Source organism: Euprymna scolopes, chromosome 30 (assembly GCF_053919585.1).
Source record: "Euprymna scolopes isolate OS-2025 chromosome 30, ASM5391958v1, whole genome shotgun sequence".
Taxonomy (NCBI): Eukaryota; Metazoa; Mollusca; class Cephalopoda; order Sepiida; family Sepiolidae; genus Euprymna; species Euprymna scolopes.
Genome location: NC_136511.1, coordinates 7438074 through 7459348, shown reverse-complemented (window position 1 = coordinate 7459348; position 21275 = coordinate 7438074). Strand labels below are relative to the sequence as shown.

The 21275-nt window shown below is 32.9% G+C and overlaps 1 protein-coding gene across 3 annotated transcripts in view; it reads left to right on the top strand.

The window, feature by feature from the left end:
- The window catches only part of LOC145254646 (protocadherin Fat 4-like), a 1852201-nt gene that overhangs the window by 1481321 nt on the left and 349605 nt on the right, over positions 1-21275 (top strand). The gene's annotated exons all lie outside the window — the stretch shown is intronic.

Sequence of the window (21275 nt, the reverse complement as noted above, 5' to 3'; positions counted from 1 at the left end):
ATATATTGTATTATATATATATATATATATATATATATATATATATATACAGGGTGTCCACAAAGTCTGGCTACATTATTTAGCCAGACTTTGTGGAAGCATCCTGTAGATTATGTAGCCAGACTTTGTGGCCACCCTATATATATATATATATATATATATATATATATATATATATATATATATATATATATGGTGCCCACAAAGTCTGGCTACATAATTTACTAGATGCTTCACAAAGTCTGGCTATATAATGTAGCCAGACTTTGTGGACACCCTGTACAAACGTAGTTCATTTCCATTATTATTTTCAACCCTCTCATAGTATTCTTCACCTTTCAACTGATAATCATTCAATCTCGTTTATTATCATTGAGTAGATTTTAACCTTGATAAGTAGTACTACGATAGTAGAACAAAAAAGGGGTTCTTCAAAAACCGAAGAGACCTGCCTTACTAATCATATATAAAAGGTTCTTCAAAAGCCGAAGAAACCTATTTTATTTATTATATAGATATTATATGAATATACGCGTGTCCTCTTATGTATATACGCACGGTATAGACTTTGGAATAAAGTTCTCTGAAAAACAGAAAAAAAAGAAAAAAGAAAAAGCCTAACAATATAGACTAGAAAATTGTATCAAATGCATTTAGATGTGTCCGTCTCGACGTGTCTTCATAAAATGTCCGAATAGATGCGAAGAATGTACCGACGAAGCTAACACTTATGCCATGAAGTGAAACAGATTAGCAGAGGGAGAGTTTCACGACAATCCTTTTTCGATTTAAGTGCACCGAAACAAATAGTGAGACTCGGCGCTCTATTCTCAAACTTGCCATATAAACGGTTTTAAGAGAATTGAACAGACCAGTAAATCTCAGGGACATCTCTTACCCATTCAGGTGCAACACACACACACACACACACACAAACCTGTGTGTAAAGGAATATAAATAACATATATATGTGTGTATATCTATACACATAAGCATATCCATATATATATATATATATATATATATATATATATATATATACAGGGTGTCCGTAAAGTTACTATACAGACACCCTGTAATATATTAACTGTACAGTAAGATATTGTATTAAAATATTTAAAAAAAATAAATAAATATTAACTATTAATACAAATATAATACAATAAAACAATAAGACTGTATAGTAACTTTACGGACACCCTGTATATATATATATATATATATATATATATATATATATATATATATATGTGTGTGTGTGTGTATACATATAAAGAAATATGAATGACATATGTATGTATTACACGTAGATATACATATAAACATATACATACATCTACATAGACACAGCTATATAAATGAAATATATATATATATATATATGCACACACACACACACACACACACACACACACGTGTGTGTGTGTGTGTGTGTGTGCAAGAACTGCACAAACCTAACTTTGTCATCTTCTCTGATGAGAATAGACAAGCGACTGAGAACCACTTATGAATTTTATATTCCCATAAAACTTCTTTGATCGGAGGAAGCCAGATGAGTACTTTTTTCATAGGGCACGATATATATATATTCTATGATATACAGCTGAATGTGTGTGTGTGTGTGTGTGTGGTCACGAATAGGCTCCTATATGGTTGACTATTTTAAAAAACTGATTACATATCATGATAGAATATGTATCGAAACACAGGAATGGGTATGTTTGATCTGGCAGAAGGGTGGTTCATTAAAATTGTGGTGTCTGCATTCGCGCCTGGTCCACAAAGTATGGAAATAAAAAATTTAAAAATTAAGAAAAAAAACGTTTACAAATGTTTTTGATATAGATGTACATAATAATACTTTGATAATTATGTTTTAACCTAAATAGGGATGGTATAATAAAATTGTGGGGTCTGTGTTCACGCCTGGCCTCCATAGAATGGAAATAGGCACAAACTTTAATAAAGACTTTTCATATCTATCTGCGTAAGTATACTTTGATAATTATGTTTCAGCTTGAAGAAATATGGTATAATAAAATTATGGGGTGTTCGGTCGCACCTGACCTCCATAGAATGAAAATATGTCACAAAGTTTAACAAGGTTTTTTAATATAGATCCACAGAATATTGTGATAAGCATTTCAGTGTGAACAGGTATGGTATAATAAATTATGGGGTTTATCTATTTTATTTTTACTTTCATTATATTTAGCTTTGGTTTTGATACCACCAAATTCGAAGCTATCTCTTTACAACCCTTCATTTTCATAACCTATTAGACTTTCATAAATCAGAGTCCATTTTCTGTAGGCTGTTTTTGAACCCAGTCAACGACGGGTACTTTTGCTAGGAGATATATATATATATATATATATATATATATATATATATATGAAATAGCATCCTCTGTCTGTGTGATGGGCTGTTGCTACAAAACTACTGTCAATTTTTAGTCTACAGACTTGAAACGTGATATATAAAGTATTTAGATCTGTGGAATAAATTCGATTTGGTTTTTAGCCGATAAAAATAGCTGCTGAAATTAAAATTGAAAAACAAAATGGAACTTATCAAGCAAAAGTTAACTAAAAGACATTTATATGCTTAACGACCTTGATTTTCAAGATTTCGATTTGCATATGTACTTAGCTCAGATGATAACTATATGCTATTTGTTGTAAGCTTTCTAACAGTCAGATACGACCGTGTTACTCGACAGTATATGTATTATCACCAGGAAACTCTCTCAATGTGCTTAACGATGACGAATGACGTCACATTTGTGAGTGAGAGAAACGTAGGTTTTCAGATCAGTTGTTTCTGGCAAGCTATATTAACGAGACACGCCAATGATGTGGGAAACGGATAATTTCAGCAAATATTACCGATGCTTGCCCGTCTCCATCAATTATTTTATTAAGTTAGCAAGTTAAGTTAAGAAGTGAATAATTATTGAGATAACATTACTCTCTCTCTCCATAACTAAATTCTCTCCAAATAAAACCTTGAAGAAATTCAACGTACATCTCTTTGTGTCTTTCCTGCATAAAAAGAGTTTATTTGTCTGATAAATGGAGACGAAGAGAAACGGCTCAGTCAGTCAGCAATGAAGAGGGGAAACAACAGGTAATTCATATTTTATAACTGGTATATCTAAGTTTGTTGCTGACTATTTAAAAATTAAGTAGAAAAAAAATTAAATGAAACACGAAAGCCGTGTAAAAGAAGAGAGCACAAAAAGCTTGTAAAGGGTGCTTTTTTAGAGGCGGCAAACTTTAAATTAAAATAAATCTCAGAAAAATATACAAATATGGGGTTTATTCCAAATATTAATTTTTGGTATTTATAATTTAAATACAATTTCGGGCATATAACTCCCACATATGGCTCGAGTGCATATAATGCAAAGTAGAAGTTAAATTTCCAAAAACTCTGCACATTAAATTAGGCTGTATTTCGACAATAACGTGTCAAATATTATCTTCCAGGTCGTCTATTGTGTCCGGTTTATCAGCGTAGGCATGAGTACTTACATTTCCCCAATGAAAATAATCTAATGGAGTTAAATCGCACGAACGATGTGGTCAGTCGACATTTTATGAAATTATTCCTTCATAAAATGATTTGTTCAGTAAATTGATCATATCATTTACAATTTGAGAACGCTGCTCGAGGACCAGTTTCTTCATGATGAATTACCAAAAAAAAAAAAAGTTGAACTCAAACTAACCGATAGTTGCCAAATGTGCAATTAAAGAAAATAAAGTTCGCCGCCTCTAAAAAAAAATCATCCTGTATAAAGAAACTTTTATTGATCATTAATTAACAAAGACATTACGCAAATAAAACTAAATTAAAATAGCATTTAGCCCACATTTGAAACACTTACGCCTAGCAGTTGTGTTGCAAATTCAAACATAAATGGTTAATTAGTTTAGGAGTGAATCCTCTGTGCGAAAATATGTGTGGAAGAAAATACACTGTTTTTACATGTTGAAGAAAATCAATGTTATTTATGTATGAAATGAAAAGGGAATATCTTATATACCATAAAAGATGTTTATGCTTTTCCGATATTCAAGAAGTCCCCAATAGATTAATCAATACCAGTCCGCACACACACACACACATATACAACAAGTAGATAGATATAAACACATGCCAACCAAAATACACACACATGCAAATTATATATATATATATATATATATAAGTAAATTCTTAGTACAGCAAAATGGAAGGAGAAGTTTCAGAGGAAACATAATTTAATTCAAATACCAAAGAAAACAAAAAAAAAAAATGGGCAGGTGAAATTATTAAAATTTCCTTAAGGCCTTATCGTCTGACCCTCTAAGAGGAAACGTCAGAATGATAAATTAAAAGCTAAGAAACGAATGAGGAAAGAAGGGAATTTGGTTTCAGTTGGAAGACCAGTGAGAAAAAAATATATATATATAGTAAGTTATAAAATGTATATGGTGATTAAGCTACACTGAATATTCCGTGTTTCATCCACTCTAGGATTCTTCAGGCTTATGCGAATCCTAGAGTGGATGAAACGCGGAATATTCAGTGTAGCTTAATCGCCATATACATTTTATAACTTACTAACTAGCTCTACCTACGTATTGAGCACTTTTGAAGTAGATACTTAAAGTTCACGCATAAATCTATACTTTCATATATTAATTTTATGTGAGTAAATTAAGTGGGTATATATATATATGAGCAAATAGTTAATAAAACATGTTAAAAACACTTTGAAAAGAGTTAAAAACATATATAATTTGAAAAGGAAACACTAAATAAGTGGATAGTCCTTAATCTGTGGAGTTTCGAAGAAATACTTTCCTTCTCATCAGAGGGTAGGAATTAGCAAAATGCGGGATCGGATTTTGCATACAAAGTATTTGATGAAACTGCAAGTAAGTCAAAGATCTTACTTAATAACAAAAAGTGAAGCAGAGGGAATATGGTGAAGAAAAAGGTGATTACATGTGAATGGATAGTCAGGTGAAAGGTAAATAATCCAATGAAGGTAAAATCCAAAAATGTAAATCCAAGAAAGTTAATTAAAGTTCCATTCGCACAAGTAAAATCCAAGGAAATCGCGTAATTGGAAGATGGTCCAAAATAATCCAAAAGGCCGAAATCCGTGGAATAATTCACAAATATGTACAAGGAAAAGGGGGAAAAATTCCAATAATATTAATAAAAGAAAAATATGATATGCATTTAACACGGCTGCTGAGACAAAGTGGAATTCAGAAAAATCAGTGAAGAAGAAGAGAAAAAAAGATTAAATGGTGATAGAATTAAATATAAAATATAAAAGTAAATGTCAAATGACCCAGACAAGACGACGTTAAATTTTATTGTAATTTTTATTATATATATATATATATATATAAAAATTACAATTAAATTTAACGTCGTCTTGTCTGGGTCAAACCCATTTTCCTTTTTAGCAAAGTTAGTTTGAACCTGTTCTCCTTTTTAGCAAAGCTAGTTTGGACCTGTTCTCCTTTTTAGCAAAGATAGTTTGACATCCTTTTCCTTTTTAGCAAACTAGTTTAAACCCATTTTCCTTTCTAGCAAAACTAGTTTGAACCTGTCCAGTTCAAACTAGCTTTGCTAAAAAAATAGCAAAGCTAGTTTGAACCTATATATAATAAAAATTACAATCAAATTTAACGTCGTCTTGTCTGGGTCATTATATATATATATATATATATATATATATATATATATATATATATATATATATATATAATTTACTTTACTTCAGTGAAAAGTCTCCTGTATCAAAGGGCCTTATTCCTGGAACTAACACTTCATTCTTTATATAAGTGACATAGATATCGGATTGTTCCATTTAAGTTCTACTTTATCTCCCAAACATTAAGTCAGTAAAGAAGTGAAAAACATTAATTTTCCTTTAATCAAATGACCAATTAATTATGTTTATAATATATATATTTCTTGCTTTCTCTTATTCTGATTGGATTCCATAACAAGAATTCATCTAGTCTAGTGGAATATCCAGCTTGTGCTGCTACTGGAGACATCACTGGGAGAAGGTGCACTATTCCTTGTAGAAGCCAGTGTGGGGTATTCATATTGAGGGGATCTTATTTGAACTTTAAATACCATGTTATTTTGAGCTAGTTTGAACCAATTTTCTTTTTTTAGGCAAAGTTAATTTAAACTCATTTTCATTTTTAGCAAAGCTAGTTTAAACCTGTTTTCCTAGCAAAGCTAGTCTGAACCCGTTTTCCTTTTTAGCAAAGCTAGTTTAAACCCATTTTCCTTTTTAGCAAAGTTAGTTTGAACCTGTTCTCTTTCTTAGCAAAGCTAGTTTGAACCTGTTCTCTTTCTTAGCAAAGCTAGTTTGAACCTGTTCTCCTTTTTAGCAAAGCTAGTTTGAACCTGTTTTCCTTTTTAGCAAAGCTAGTTTGACATCCTTTTCCTTTTTAGCATAGCTAGTTTAAACCCATTTTCCTTTCTAGCAAAGCTAGTTTGAACCTGTCCAGTTCAACTAGCTTTGCTAAAAATAGCAAAGCTAGTTTGAACCTTTTTTTTTCTTTTTAGCAAAGCTAGCTTGAAATCTTTTTACCCTTTTTAGTAAAGCTAGTTTAAACTCGTTTTCTTTAACAAAACCAGTTTGAACATGTTCTCCTTTTTAGCAAAGCTAGTTAAACCCCGATTTCCTTTTTAGGAATTATGCTTGTAGTATATCTTTCTTGTGATCTTTTACTCTTACCGGATTCCAGGACAAGTATTCATCTAGTCTGGTGGAGGATCCAGCTAAATACTGTTACTTGAGGTAGAATAACTTGGAGAAGGTGCACCATTCCTCATATGAGCTAGCGTATCATCATGTCAAGGTGATCTTATTTGGCCTTTGAATATTATGTTATTTTAAATATTTGTTCAGGATTTATTTGCAAGGTCAATTAACCTCATGTCAGGTTGTGCTGAAAAATCCTCGCACAGAGGAGTTGAAGACATTCGGCAATAGTGTCTAGTGTATTTATGATTATATATATATGGACCAGTAAACTATATTTGTAGTATACTAGCAGGAAGACTCAACGTTGTCCAGGATTGAATGATGATCAAATGTTTCACACTTCCATATTGTTATTATCATCGAAATCGATGAAATAGCCCATTTTTCAATCAAATCGATTGATTGCCTGCTCTAGTTGGGGACTCATCACGATGCACCTGAAGTAAGCTTTACATGCCTTTCGCAGTGACTAAGTCCACAATATGCTGTAGTCTACATTGCACTGTAGAGAACCTACTGTCGATTTTATAAAACTATATATATAATGACTTGCATTTAAGTTTAAAATTCAAAAGTCAAGTATCATGTTTTAATTGTTCTCTTAACAGAAACATTCATTTCTAATGCGCCCTTGTCATATCAGAGAACCTACTGTTGATTTTATATGACTGGCCTTACTGCTTGTGTGGTGATAATGGCTTGAATTTAAGTTTAAAATGAAGCGAACCTACTGTCGATTTTATAAAATTATTTTTATATATAATGGCTTGCATTTAAGTTTAAAATGCAAAAGTCAAATATCATGTTTCAATTGTTCTGTTAACGGAAACATTCATTTTAAAAGCGCCCTCGTCATATCAAAGAACTTACTGTTGATTTTATATGCCCGGCATTACTGGTTGAATACTATGTTATTTTAAATATTCGTTCAGGATTTATTTGCAAGCACTTGTGCCCCTTTGACGTAAATACCCCCGACAAACCCAACAAGCAGCTAAATCCCACTCCTTCACAGTAGAGATCCCTAGATGTAAGAGAGCCTTCTATTCCAGTAGTTTCTTCCCCAGGACAGCTAGACTTTGGAATTCCCTGCCGGTTGGTTGGTTGTTTTTGTTTTACGGCATATCAACCCTTTTCAGGTTATTTAATGCCGAATCCAAAGATTCAGAAGAAAAGTTTTTAAATAGAATATATTTGTTGTATTCAAGTCGGTTTCTATTTAACCCATAGTTGGGACCCTAACAGGAACTACCACTCCGGGTCAGAGTGGACCTGGGAGCAATGGCAATTAAAGAGTGGCTACACACTCCCCAAAGCCCGCAAGCTGGGGCCTCACCACCGGATACAGTTTAAGGTCATATCCAGGACCCCCTGCCGGACCCCTGCTTCCCCAACTGTACTGACACGCAGAAGTTCAAGTGCAACGTGAACCGACATCTTGCTGCCCAACTCCCTACACAGTACTCCTGATAATAGCCCCCTACAACAAAGTGGCAATATGCCTTGTTTGGGGGTGAAAAAAAAAAAAAGAAAGAAGTGAATTATCCTCATGTTGGGTTATGCAATAGTGTCCAGTGTATTTCTGTATGTTTTTATGTTTGTTTATATGTATTCATATTAAAAAAAAAAAACATATCTATTTAAAGCATAAAATATATATAAAACAATACACAAACGTAGTAAAATATAAAAAATCTATCTACAATATATTTACTTTTATTATAGGTGTTTCTAATAATGTTTTATCGGAGCGTTGTAAAGTGTAACCGAGACATTGTTATGTGATTAAAGATTTATTTAATAGATATACACAGGAAGAGACGCGCATGTTATTTTAACTCGTGTTCAAAACATACAAGAGGCTTTACGTCATTCCTACGCCAAATGATTACATTTATTGCGCTCATGAAAATAGTTCCATGATATTATTACATCTTCCTTGCCAGATAGAAAAGAAAACATTGTTCAGATAATTGTTATCTACAGTAGTACACAGACATGACAGAAAAGAATAGACATTAAGATAAATATTTTCCCAAGATTAATATTTGCTTATTTATATTTATTTATAAGAATAGAATCTATTCTATTATATATATAAAAGTGAACGTGGGTGTGTGTGTCTGTGTACATTTTCCACACAATAACTCTGGCAATTTTAAGTCTACAGACTCGAAATTTGATATACAGGTTACTGAGATGTGGAAAAATCGATGTGATCAGTTTTCGGCACGAAATTTGGCTGTTTAGTGGTCAAAGTTCAACGATTTGACCTTTGAGAACTCTACCAAACTCCTCCGCCAATTTGGGGTCTAAACACTTGAAATTTTAGATATAGGTTCCTTGGACATGTCTAACTTAATAACTTGATTTGAGCCCCAAACAATAAATGTTAAGGGGTCATAATAGGGGTCAAAGTTAAAAAAATTGACCTTTTTGTTTTTTTGTTTTTGTTTTTTTGCTCAACATACATCTCCAAACACCCGGGCAACGCCGGGCTGAAATGCTAGTATATAATATATATAATGTAAGAATAGTGCTGAAATAACTTAGAGTATCTCATTAAAATTGCATCTAACAACATTGAAGCATGCCATGAACCAAAGGAGCATCAGACCTATCAAATTTCTGTGAGCATGAACCGTGGGTCAACATGAAGTTGGTTTTAGTCTGCTGCCCGGCTGCTTGATAAGTTGACGGCGAATTTTTCTAGTATCACGAGCAGAAACTGACTTTCTTGTGTTTTTGTCCTTCCTTGGTTTGGTGTTTGGATTTTCAACGAATGAAGACAATATTCTTCGATCTCTTCCAAGTTCCTTGGCTAGATCCACGAGAGATAAACCGTCTGTAAGGCTTGCAACAACACGTTCCTTTTCACGAGCTGTTAATCGACTCTTTCTAGGCATTTTGGGAGACCTGCATTAAAGTGACACAAACTCAAAATTACCAGAAAATATAAAAATTAGCATAAATTTCAAAATATTTGTTCAAATTCCACAAAAATCAGGGAAATAAGGCACCTTGTTATGCTCTTCCAGTGTTATACCAAATTGCACTTATCTGCGTTTCATAGCAATTTCAAAATTAAAAAAATATTGACCTGCAATAAAGCGATACACAAGGTTTAGACTAATAACCAGTTTAGCATCAAGTTTAGAAAATAGCTTAGCACCTTCAAGCGTTAGCTTTTCTGCTGTAGCAGTTGCATGGTGTGGTCATTTGAGCGCTGTATTCAGATGTCTTAGTTCTAAACAGATTCTCGGACGTCCATCTTTTTTATGTGAGTATGCTAAGCTTGAAACCCAGTCTGTTTGTCGTCTTTCTGATGATATTCTTTTTGACCATGTTGTCAAGTTTCCGGTCTGTTAGTGCAATTGGGGTTTTTCTAGGAGTATCAATGTGAGGTATGGTTTTTTTGTTTTTGTTTTTTTATCAATAGTCTTGCAGACCCTGGCATGGAACCAATTTTATGGAACTCGTCTGAATCCATTTGCATCAGGTTTTTGATTGCAATGATTGGTGTTGCTGCAGGAGTTTGGTGTGCATCTACGTTTTTTTTTAGTAAAAAGTGAAGGGCAATTAGTTTGAGCTGCTCTAGCGAAGGTAGTCCGACATCTGCTGGCCCTTGCACATCTAAAATGTAAAAAATCTTGTTGTGCGAGTCTGATTCATTGTACTTACATGGTATGGTGATTCTGCCATAACATTTTATTGGAATGCTGTTGTATGTTATCAGTTTTTTGTCTTTTGTTCGTTTTGTTTTTTTATCTTTGGAAAACCATCAGCGTCTAATCACTCTGGAAACATTCTACAAAATGTAGAGACTGGTAATGTGTTTCCTTGGGCTCCTGTGTCAATTTGGCAATTTCACGTTTGTATAAACAAAAGCTTCATTTCTGTGAGCGATAGAAAATATTTTGATGCAATTATAAATGTTAGGTTTTCGAGTTGTTTGGGTGTTATATTATTGCATCGGTTAGGATGCATTAACTTTTCTGGGACTGGTTCCTTCGATATTGTGGCTGATGTTCTGACTTTTTTACGGTCTCTATTTTGTGACCCTAATCTTTGTCTGGGTTTTAGTTTGCTTGAGAAACAAACTGTTGCCCAGTGGCTATCTTTCCCATGTGTTGCATCTGGATCGCAAAAACTGGGCAGGCTTCACGGTGAAATTCATGACTTCTACCACAATTGAGGTAGTTACTAAAGCATTCTTATAGCTTGAATAGTTGGGCTTCTATCCTCTTTATTGTTCAGCATGTTCCTCAGTTATTTTAAGTGTTTTGCTCATCAGAATAGTTTCTTCCAGTTTGTCTTTTCTTAACTCTTTTGGGAAAACTGGAATTGGAATGTTAAAGATAATAAGTTCAATTATTCGCTTTTGTTGTTCAGAATCAGATAACAAACATTTCTGTGTGTGGGTTGTCTCCACCTGTTTGCACAATCATTTAAAAATTCTTCTTGTTTCAATTTATAAGACACTAGCAGGCCGCCCGACGTTGCCCGATCGTAAAATACGCATAAATATTATATTTTAATTCATGCAGAAATTTAGACATGCGTATACGAACATTGTTTTTTCTAAACAGTTCAATTCTTGTAAGTCAAAAAAAAAAAAAAAGAAATTACTCGAGCTGAGATCAAAAACAAAACCTAAAGACATTGAGTCAAGTACGATAACCATTATACCAGCTTGACACAGCGTTTACAAAGGTTTTTAAAAAAATCTTATTCTTTCCTTAAAGAAGCTGTCATGTTTCTCAGCCGCGCATGCTCAGTCGTGTAACAGTTGACAAATAGCAGAATTTGACCCCCCCCCGCTTACCAATTTGCGAATTTTTACTGTTTAGCAGCCACTTTTTTCCAGATGAAAACCGATTAAAAAGTTTTGCACGTGTCTGAATATCCTATATACAAAATTTCAAGTCTGTAGATCAAAGATTTCAGGAAAACGTTTTGTTTTTCCTTTTTCGTCGACGACCATGTGTTAAACTTCCTCAGTTCCTCGTTACCGGTTTGCAAGAAAATATACTTGCTATTTTGTTTTTATTTTGTTAAGAATAAAATACAGCTTCAAACGTTGTTTAAAAAGTTTTTGTCGGATTTGGAGTTTCCCAATCCATTAAAGGAATATTGTTGCGAGACGTCGTAGATAAATAGTAAACACTCTATGGAAGTTATGAAAGGAAGTATAACCCGGATATAAAAGACTTTCCAGAGCTGTCTTATATCCGGGTTACACTGTATATTAAACAGGAGAAAATCTCTCTTATATCCGTTTTTCTTGTATTTGGGTCTCTTATATATATATATATGCATGTGTGAATAAATACATTTATGTATATACAGTTAACCCGTATATAAGAGAGTTTGAGGTCCTTACGCGCTCTTATATCCGATTTATATTATACATTAATACAGGCTTTAATTTGGGACCAGAGAAAATCTCTCATATACCCGTTTTTCTTATATTCGGGTCTGTAATATCCGGATTACATTGTACCTATTTACAATGCCTTCCCACGGCACCAGGGTCGTTTTTTTTAACGTGGAGAAAAGGTACAAAAATAAAAATTGTCTCAGTCGTGAAGGACTGCTCCTTCACCGAAAGAGAACAATAAATGGAAGTGCAGCATCTGAAGAACAGATACTACACTTTGATCTTGGCCAAAAGATCCGGGTTACATTGTAGTAGCAATTCAAAATTGTCAGTTTAGCTCACACATAAAAAGAAAAAAAAACAACGCACGCAGAGAGTTAAAAATGGTTGAATTAAATACCTTAGCAATGTATCCTGTGAAAAAAAAAACGTTTTTTCATTATTTTTATTCGGTTTCCAGTCGAAATGTTTTTTGCCTGTTATTACAAGTGGAAGTTTTTTTCTTTTTTTTTTTCTTTCTGTTGTTGGTTTATTTTGCTTTAAGTCGAAATATTTTTTTTCCTGTTTTTCTTCTTTTTTTTTTTTTTGCAAATGGAAGTTTTTTTGTTTTGTTTTTTACATCCCAAGCTGCCACCATGTAATAATGTTGTTTTTATGGAGGCGTGGTAAATTGTCAAAGCGACATCGTTATCTGATTAAATGATTTATTCAACATATACACATAAGAGACGCGCATGTCCAAACGTCCAAGACGGTTTACATCATTCCTACGCCAAGTGGTTACATTTAGTGCACTTATGAAAATAGTTCCATGATATTCCTACAGTGTTGACATTAAATAATCAAATAAACAAGAAGAACTTGTGAAAATTCCACTGAAGAATATAATAAATATATGTTTTGATAAGCTGATATATTTTTGGATAGCAAAAAAAATATAGTTTTTTTTTAACAGAAAAAAACTAATAACAAACTGGAAATATAAGTTTATTAACGTTTCTATGGAAATACTGTCTCTTGTATTTTAAATATAGAACTGACGCAAATGAGATAAATCAATGAAAGTAATATTGTGCTACATAGTTCAATACAAATAATAAAATCACATTGTAAGAGGCAAATATATAAACATATACCCATATTTAATATCATATAATTTACTACTACGATATGCTTTGATTAAGCTGATATTTTTTTAGATCGCACAAAGATTAATTGTTTAGACAAAAATAAAACACGCAGCAAATATGACTTTATTAATGTTTCTATGAAGGCAGTGTCCATTAATAAATACTCAGAAAGTAATATTGTGCTACACAGTTCAATACAAGTAATAAAATCACATTGTAAGAGACAATTTTTAATTTACTCCTTCAGTCTAGCACCTTTTGGCAGACAATTTCCTTTTTTTTGCTGCTTCTTTTGAATGTTCTCTTTTTACGTGACGTTTTACTAAATTCTTTCTTTAATAAAGGATCACTGCATGCTGAAATTACTAAGAGTTTCTTTCTCGTGCCATTCCAACAATGATCATATATTATCATTATAACGATATTCGCAAACGAGGCTACTTCAAAGGGAGGTTACTCTGATATTCTTGTCCTGAGCTGCCATATTTAATTTTTTAAGGCCAAATTTTGCGAATTTGGCCTTTTTTTTTTTAGCAGTTTAGCCTTCAAAATTGAATTTACACTTTCTTAAAGTGTAATATATGGACTAAGGAAGGTAAAAGCAGAATATTATATAGATATGTATATATTATATCTATGTATATATAAAAGCGAAAATGTTTGTTTGTGTGTGTGCATTTTCGCTTATGTCCACAAAAGGCTTTTTCCGCCGAGCTTCTTGGTCGTGTCCCTTGTTCTTAAGACTTTTTATATCACGTCTAAATCATAATATCTATGACTTAACAACGGGGATCGCCTGTCTATTTAATTTGCCCGAGTTTGAAAAGCTAAATATTCCACATTTTCCAATTGCCGCGTGTGAATTGGGCTTTTTCATATAATAAAAGCAAAACGAAGCTTAATAAGACATCATTCCCGGCGCGATCACCGGGAACGTCCAAAAATAATCAGCTTTGACCAATGCGGAGTTTCTCCTTATATCAGCCAATTGCTATTCAATATAGGCAATCCCCTTTAAATGGGGAGTTGGTTCCCCCATCATTATCTTGAGAAAGCCAAAAGTGCCCCCCCCCCGCATTGAAACAAAGTAAACAAACGCCAAAAGACTGCCCCTCAGTAAATAAAAAAACTGCCATGTAATCGTAACGCTCCAGCGATGACCTCATTAAGCGGCCACCTGTCAATCAAACTTCTTTGACTTTTTAAGCCTTAATTTAACACGCCTCTCAATTCCTCTGCCCTCCTGGCCGAGATGGTTAGGTGGTTGGCTTTTTTTTTTCCTTTCGGTTCCACCTTCAAGGCTTCGGGTGCAATCCTACCTTTCTACTAAAACTTTTTTCTTTTAACACACACACCTCCAAACATCCGGGCAACGCCGGGTACCCCCCCTAGTCTATAAATATAAAAGCGAAAATGTGTGTATGTATATATGTATGTATGTTAGCTTTTTGTGTATGTCCGCGAAAGGCATTCTTCTTCTTAAAACTTTTTATATCACGGCTAAATGATAATATCTACGAGTTGACAACAGGGATCGCCTGTCTATTTATTTGCTCGACTTTGAAAAGATAAATATTCAACATTTTTTGATCGTCGCATGTGCATTAAGCTTTTTCATATAATAAAAGTGAAACTAATTCTGGCGTCATTTTTCTGGAAACGTTCGAAAGCAATCAGCTTTGATCAATGTGGAGTTTCTCCTTATATCAGACAATTGCTATTCAATTTGGACAATCCCCTTTTTATGGGGAGCTGGTTTTCCCCATAACATCTTGGGGAAACAAAAACAAAAAAAAAAAATCCTGCCCCGCAGTAAATAAAATACTGCCCCGCAATCAAAGTTGACCTCGTTAAGTATGGACATCTGCTAATTCCTTAATACTTAAATAAATTCCAACATGTTTCTGTTACTATTTCGTGGTGGCCCAGTGGTTAACGTCACACGTTTGTTTTCATACTTTAATTTCCAACTTCGACTCAAGGGTTCGGGTTCGATCCTTCATACTTACCTACCAAAACTTATTTTTCATTTTACCCCCCCCCCGCCGACACAAATACCCGGGTGTTTTGATTTACCTAAAACTACACACACCTCCAAACCCCCGGGCAACGCCGGGTACCCCCCCTAGTATAATATAAAGGGCAAAAACTCTGTTTAAATGTATGTATGTATGTACGTATGTATATTTGTATATATATCACAAAAACTTTCGACAGAAGCGATGGATTTTCATGGGATTGGTATCATTTTGAAGCTCAATCCTTCGGACAACAAATATCGAAAAATTGGCTAAAACATTAATTCCTTCACCCTAAACTGGGCACTTTTCTACAGGGATGGGTAGCAAAAATCATTCCTTCATGACAATTTAGCCATATACGCATGTGCAAAATACGTTCTTTCTTTAATTAGTTTAAATATAAAAACAAACAACCCAATTTCACTCATGCAGTCATAGACCAGTCGATACAGTAGATTGCACGTTCGAGCTGAGATGTCAGATATTTTTTTCGATTTTTAAAGTTTTAATATTGAAACCGGGTTATTTATGTCAATTTGCGTTCGCTGTTTATTGTTTCACTGTTTTTTTTTGTTTTTGTTTTTCCGCTTTTATAAGAAGTTTTAACATCGTACGCTTATTCTTTATTTTGCATCGCGTTCGCTGTTTTTTTTTTGTTTTTTTTAATAATAATTAACATCGTTCGCTTATTCTTTATTTTCCATTTCGTTTTGATTTACCCCCTCCCACACCTCACCACACCCGGGCAACGCCGGGTACCCTCGGTAGTATATAAATAAAGTTAAAAAGGAAAAACAACTCAAACCAACATTTTAAATGCACACGAGTGAAAAATAAGCCATCTGATGATCCCAACAGGATTGAAATAAATTATACTGCAAATGTTGGTTTGAGTTTGGGTGTTTCGGAAGTGGGGGGGGTAAGTTATTTATGCTCCCCAAATGCATCGAGTTATCTTTACGATCTTCTATCCAAAACACTCTATCCTTCAAAGATTCAAAGCGAAGCCCACTATTTGTAAACAAACTGATTGAGCACTGTGCGACGGGCAAATGTTAATTTAATAGATATTTGAGGAGAAATATTTACGGGCATTAAAGAATGAGGAGAAATATTTTACTGGAAATATTTACGGGCAAATATTTACTGATTTGTGGTCTGATGGTCAGAGCTGCCGACTGTCAACACGATGGTTGTAGGTTCGATCCACGGCTGGGAAAAGGTGTATGTCTAGTCGCACTGATGAGTTGTGATACAACGAAACAGTACTGTATGTGGATGACAAATATATATATATTTATATATGTATATATATATATTTATATATGTATATATATATATATATTTATATATGTATATATATGTATATATGTATGTGTATATGTATATATGTATGTATATATGTATATGTATATATATGTATGTATATATGTATATACACATACATACACACACACACACATGAGTCCTCACAAAATTAAATTGTCCCTTTTTTTTTAACTCAAAAAGTTTAAAAACTATGAAAACTGGAGTGGTGCCATTAAAATGAGCAACATTTTATGCACCAGAATTTATTTTTCTACATAGTCATTATCATTCTTGATGCAGTTTTGCCAGCGATAGGTGTTTGGAGTGTGCTTTGTTATGTGAGGATTATTCCAAAAGTAAAGTGTCTTATTTTTTTTTTTTTTTATTCAAAAAGTTGAAGAGCTATGAAGACGAGAGTGGTACCATTAAAACGAGCGACCTTTTGTGCTCCAGAATTATATTAAAACCATTCTTAATACTATTTTGCCAGGAATTCAATGGCGCATCTCTGCTTTTGATGCTCAATTATGAGGAGGAGTGCTTCCTTAGAGTCTCACACCGTCAATATCTGCAGCAGAAAGATAAAACTTTCAAGTCATGAATGCATAAGTTCAGTCATCATAACAATCCAATTTTCAATCCTCTCTGATACCTTTGAGCAGAATAAAAGATGTATGCGTAGCTGCACTGATGAGTTGTGATACAACGAAACAGTACTGTATATGGATGACAAATATATATATATATATATATACACGAGTCCTCACAAAATTAAAGTGTCCCTTTTTTTTTAACTCAAAAAGTTTAAAAACTATGAAAACTGGAGTGGTGCCATTAAAATTATGAATGCATAAGTTCAGTCATCATAACAATCCAATTTTCAATCCTCTGATACCTTTGAGCAGAATAAAAGGTGTATGCCTAGCTTCAACTGATGAGTTGTGATACAACGAAACAGTACTGTATATGGATGACAAATATATATATATATATATATATACACGAGTCCTCACAAAATTAAAGTGTCCCTTTTTTTTAACTCAAAAAGTTTAAAAACTATGAAAACTGGAGTGGTGCTATTAAAATTATGAATGCATAAGTTCAGTCATCATAACAATCCAATTTGCTATCCTCTCTGATACCTTTGAGCAGAATATAAAAAAAATAGGAGGCATTACGTTCCAAAATAAAAATCAAACACATTTAAACGATTCTCTTAATTGTTTTTTTATTATTATTATTATTTGATTTTGTTTAAAACAAAATCTTCCATTGCTGATAGTAATGTTAAAATGATAAACATTTATTGATTTTAAATTACCAGTAAAAAAACTGAAATCTATAGATCATTAACGTTTAGGAAATATCTGCACGTTTACTAGGTGTTTTAACGCTAATTGCGGGAAAATAACAATGTTATAGTTAAGTATTTAGAGGTTTATAAAGAATCGGAATCAGCAATTGTATTGGGATCAGAAATTTGGCACAGAATCGGTAATTGTATCAGAATCGAGAAAAATAGTGGAATTGTCTCATCGCCAATATATCGAAACTGCTATTTATGTATGCTCTGTTGTTATATCTTAACAGACATCGAGCTTTTGATTTGAAAAGGATTGTTAGAGATACACAATAGAAAATACCTTCAAAAGCGTACATTTTGACAATCCCCCATATATATATATATATATATATATATATATATATATATATTCATAGTGAATGAATGAAATAAAATAGATTTCCACAGAAATATATATATATACATACATATGAAATGCTAGTATATATATATATATATATATATATATATATATATATATATATATATATATATATATATATAAAATAAAAAAATTTTATCTCTCGGAAGTAGAGTGAAAAGCATATCTTATTTTTCTTTTATTAATATTATTGGAATCTTTTCTTTTTTCCTTGTACACATTTTTGTGAATTATTCCATGGATTTCTGCCTTAGGATTATTATGGACCATTATCTTCCAATTACGGGATTTCCTTGGATTTTACTTGTACAAATGGAAATTCTTTTAACTTTCTTGAAGTTATACATTTGGATTTTACCGTCACTGGATTTTTTATCTTCCACCAGACTATCCATTCATGTGTAATCACCTTTTTCTTCACCATATTCCCTCTGCTTCACTTTTTTTGTTTTCAAGTAAGATCTTTGACTTACTTGTTGTTTCATCAAATACTTCTGCATGCAAAATCCGATCCCGCATTTTGCTAATTCCTACCCTCTGATGAGAAGGAAAGTATTTCTTCGAAACTCTGCAGATTAAGGACTATCCATTTATCTAGTGTTTCCTTTTCAGATTTAATATGTTTTTTTAACTCATTTCAAAGTGTTTTTTAACATTTTTTTTTAACTGTTTGCTCATATATATATATATTCTAGCATTTCAGCCCGGCGTTGCCCAGGTATTTGGAGGTGTATGTTGAGCAAAAAAAAAAAAAAAGTCGTAGTAGGAAGGCAGGCTCGAACCTGTACCGCACTGGAGGAAAAGAACGGGGGTAAAATCCTGACACCTTTGCTGTTATGACCACCGCCAAAAGGGAAGTAACTTATCTTTAAATTAAGGCTAGACAATAGAAAGGAGAGGATGACTTTAAAAATATCGGCTGAAAAGCGACTCCCCCCCATAGAAAATTTCCCAGTTGATGGTGAAGATATTAATGTTTTTAGCCAATGTTTCGATATTTGTCGTCCGAAAGGTCGAACTTCAAAACGATACTGATCTTGGTAAAATCTGTCACCTCTGTCGAAAGTTTTAGGCAGACATGCAAACATACATACATACATACATACATACATACATACATTGATATGTTGGTAACTAAAAATTTTCAACCCAAACTGATTAAAAAGCTTGCCCTATCTCTGAATACACTTTATGTAAAATTTCAAATGTTTAGACCAGAAATTGTCTGAGTAGTTTGGTAGAGACCGCAGAGATCAATTTTTGTTAACTTTGACCTCTATTATGACCCTTAGCATTTATTGTTTTGGGCTCAAATCAAGTTATTAAGTTAGATCCATGTCCAAGGAACTTATATCTACAATTTCAAGTGTTTAGACCCAAAATTGTTGGAGGAGTTTGGTAGAGTTCTTAAAGGTCAAATCGTTGAACTTTGACCCTTTAACAGCCAAATTTCTGGCCAAAAATCGAGTACAAAGATTTTCCCACATCTCAGTACCCTGTATATCAAATTTCGCATCTGTAGACTGAAAATTGACAATTATTGCGTAGGAAAATGTACACAGACACACAAATACACAGACAGGCACACAGACACGTTCACTTTTATATATATACTAGCAGTTCCGCCCGGCTTTGCTCGGGCCCTATATACTGTCCATAAGGTTATGTGCATATGTATATATTAAAAAGTGTGAATATGTAAAGTAATGTATTTCTGTATAATAGTCTTCCTTAATTACCATAGAGAAAAGACAGACAGACATTTACACTTTTATAGATGTAGATAGATAGATTGGATGCAATATATAATAATGATTAAAAAAAAAAAAAAGACTCATGCGCCACCATTGAGAATCGAAACCAAAACGTTCAGCTCACGATTTATTTTGCCTCTGCCATAAATGACTGGGCTATGAAAACATATTTACTGCAAGGCTAAAAATTAAAACATGAACCAATATTAACTACATTATGCATTCGTAATGGCGGCATTCGACCTTCACCTGGCAAATTTCATTTTTTTTTAATTTTCACACTTTTGCACGGATTTTTCCAGGCTAAAACCCAAATATAAAGTTTTGCATGGATTCAAACATCTTATATATGAAATTTTATGTCCGTAGACCAAAAACTCTAGGAGGAGTTTGGTAGGCAAAATCTGTGCAACAAAAATATATACGTATATATAAATATATATGGAAACAATTTTGTGTTTCCTGTAAACGTTTTACGCAAATATTACGCAAGTATAAATCATGTAGAATATCTGCATGAATATAATTACACGTAATAGTTAAATAAAGATGATCACCCCATAAGAAAACCGAAAAAAACTAATAGGAAATTAATTAAAATGAATGTTTAAAAGAATATGCAAATTAGCTAGATCTTTTGCAGATGGATGCAATTCCACAACCCATATATAAGAAAATTGTATTTTCTTTTTAAATAAGTAGAAAAGGGGGTTTTTAATATGAATATCAATACACCCAAAAGAAAAACGAATTTATAGGAATATAGATAGATAGATAGATATATAGATATAGCTTAAAGAGTTAGGAAAATAGAGTAAGTTCAATTCTATAAGAAGAGACTCATCGGGGTAATATAAAGCTCAACAAATTTCATTGGAGCTTATATAGGAAACAATAAGAGTGGGAAATGAAGTCACAAAAACTGGTGAATCGGTACAAAGAGTCCCCTCTATCCTCTAAATGTTTGTATACCTTTATTAAATAAATAAATCATTCTATATTCACTAATATATAGGTTTTGTGACTTCATTTTCCACTCTTACACTCTTGAAAGTGATTTTGAGATTATATTGTCTTTTATTGTCTTGAAAAAAAAAAACATTTTTTAAGTGATGATTGAAAACAATAAAACTCGAAAAGCATCCAGAGCACTACTGCAAGC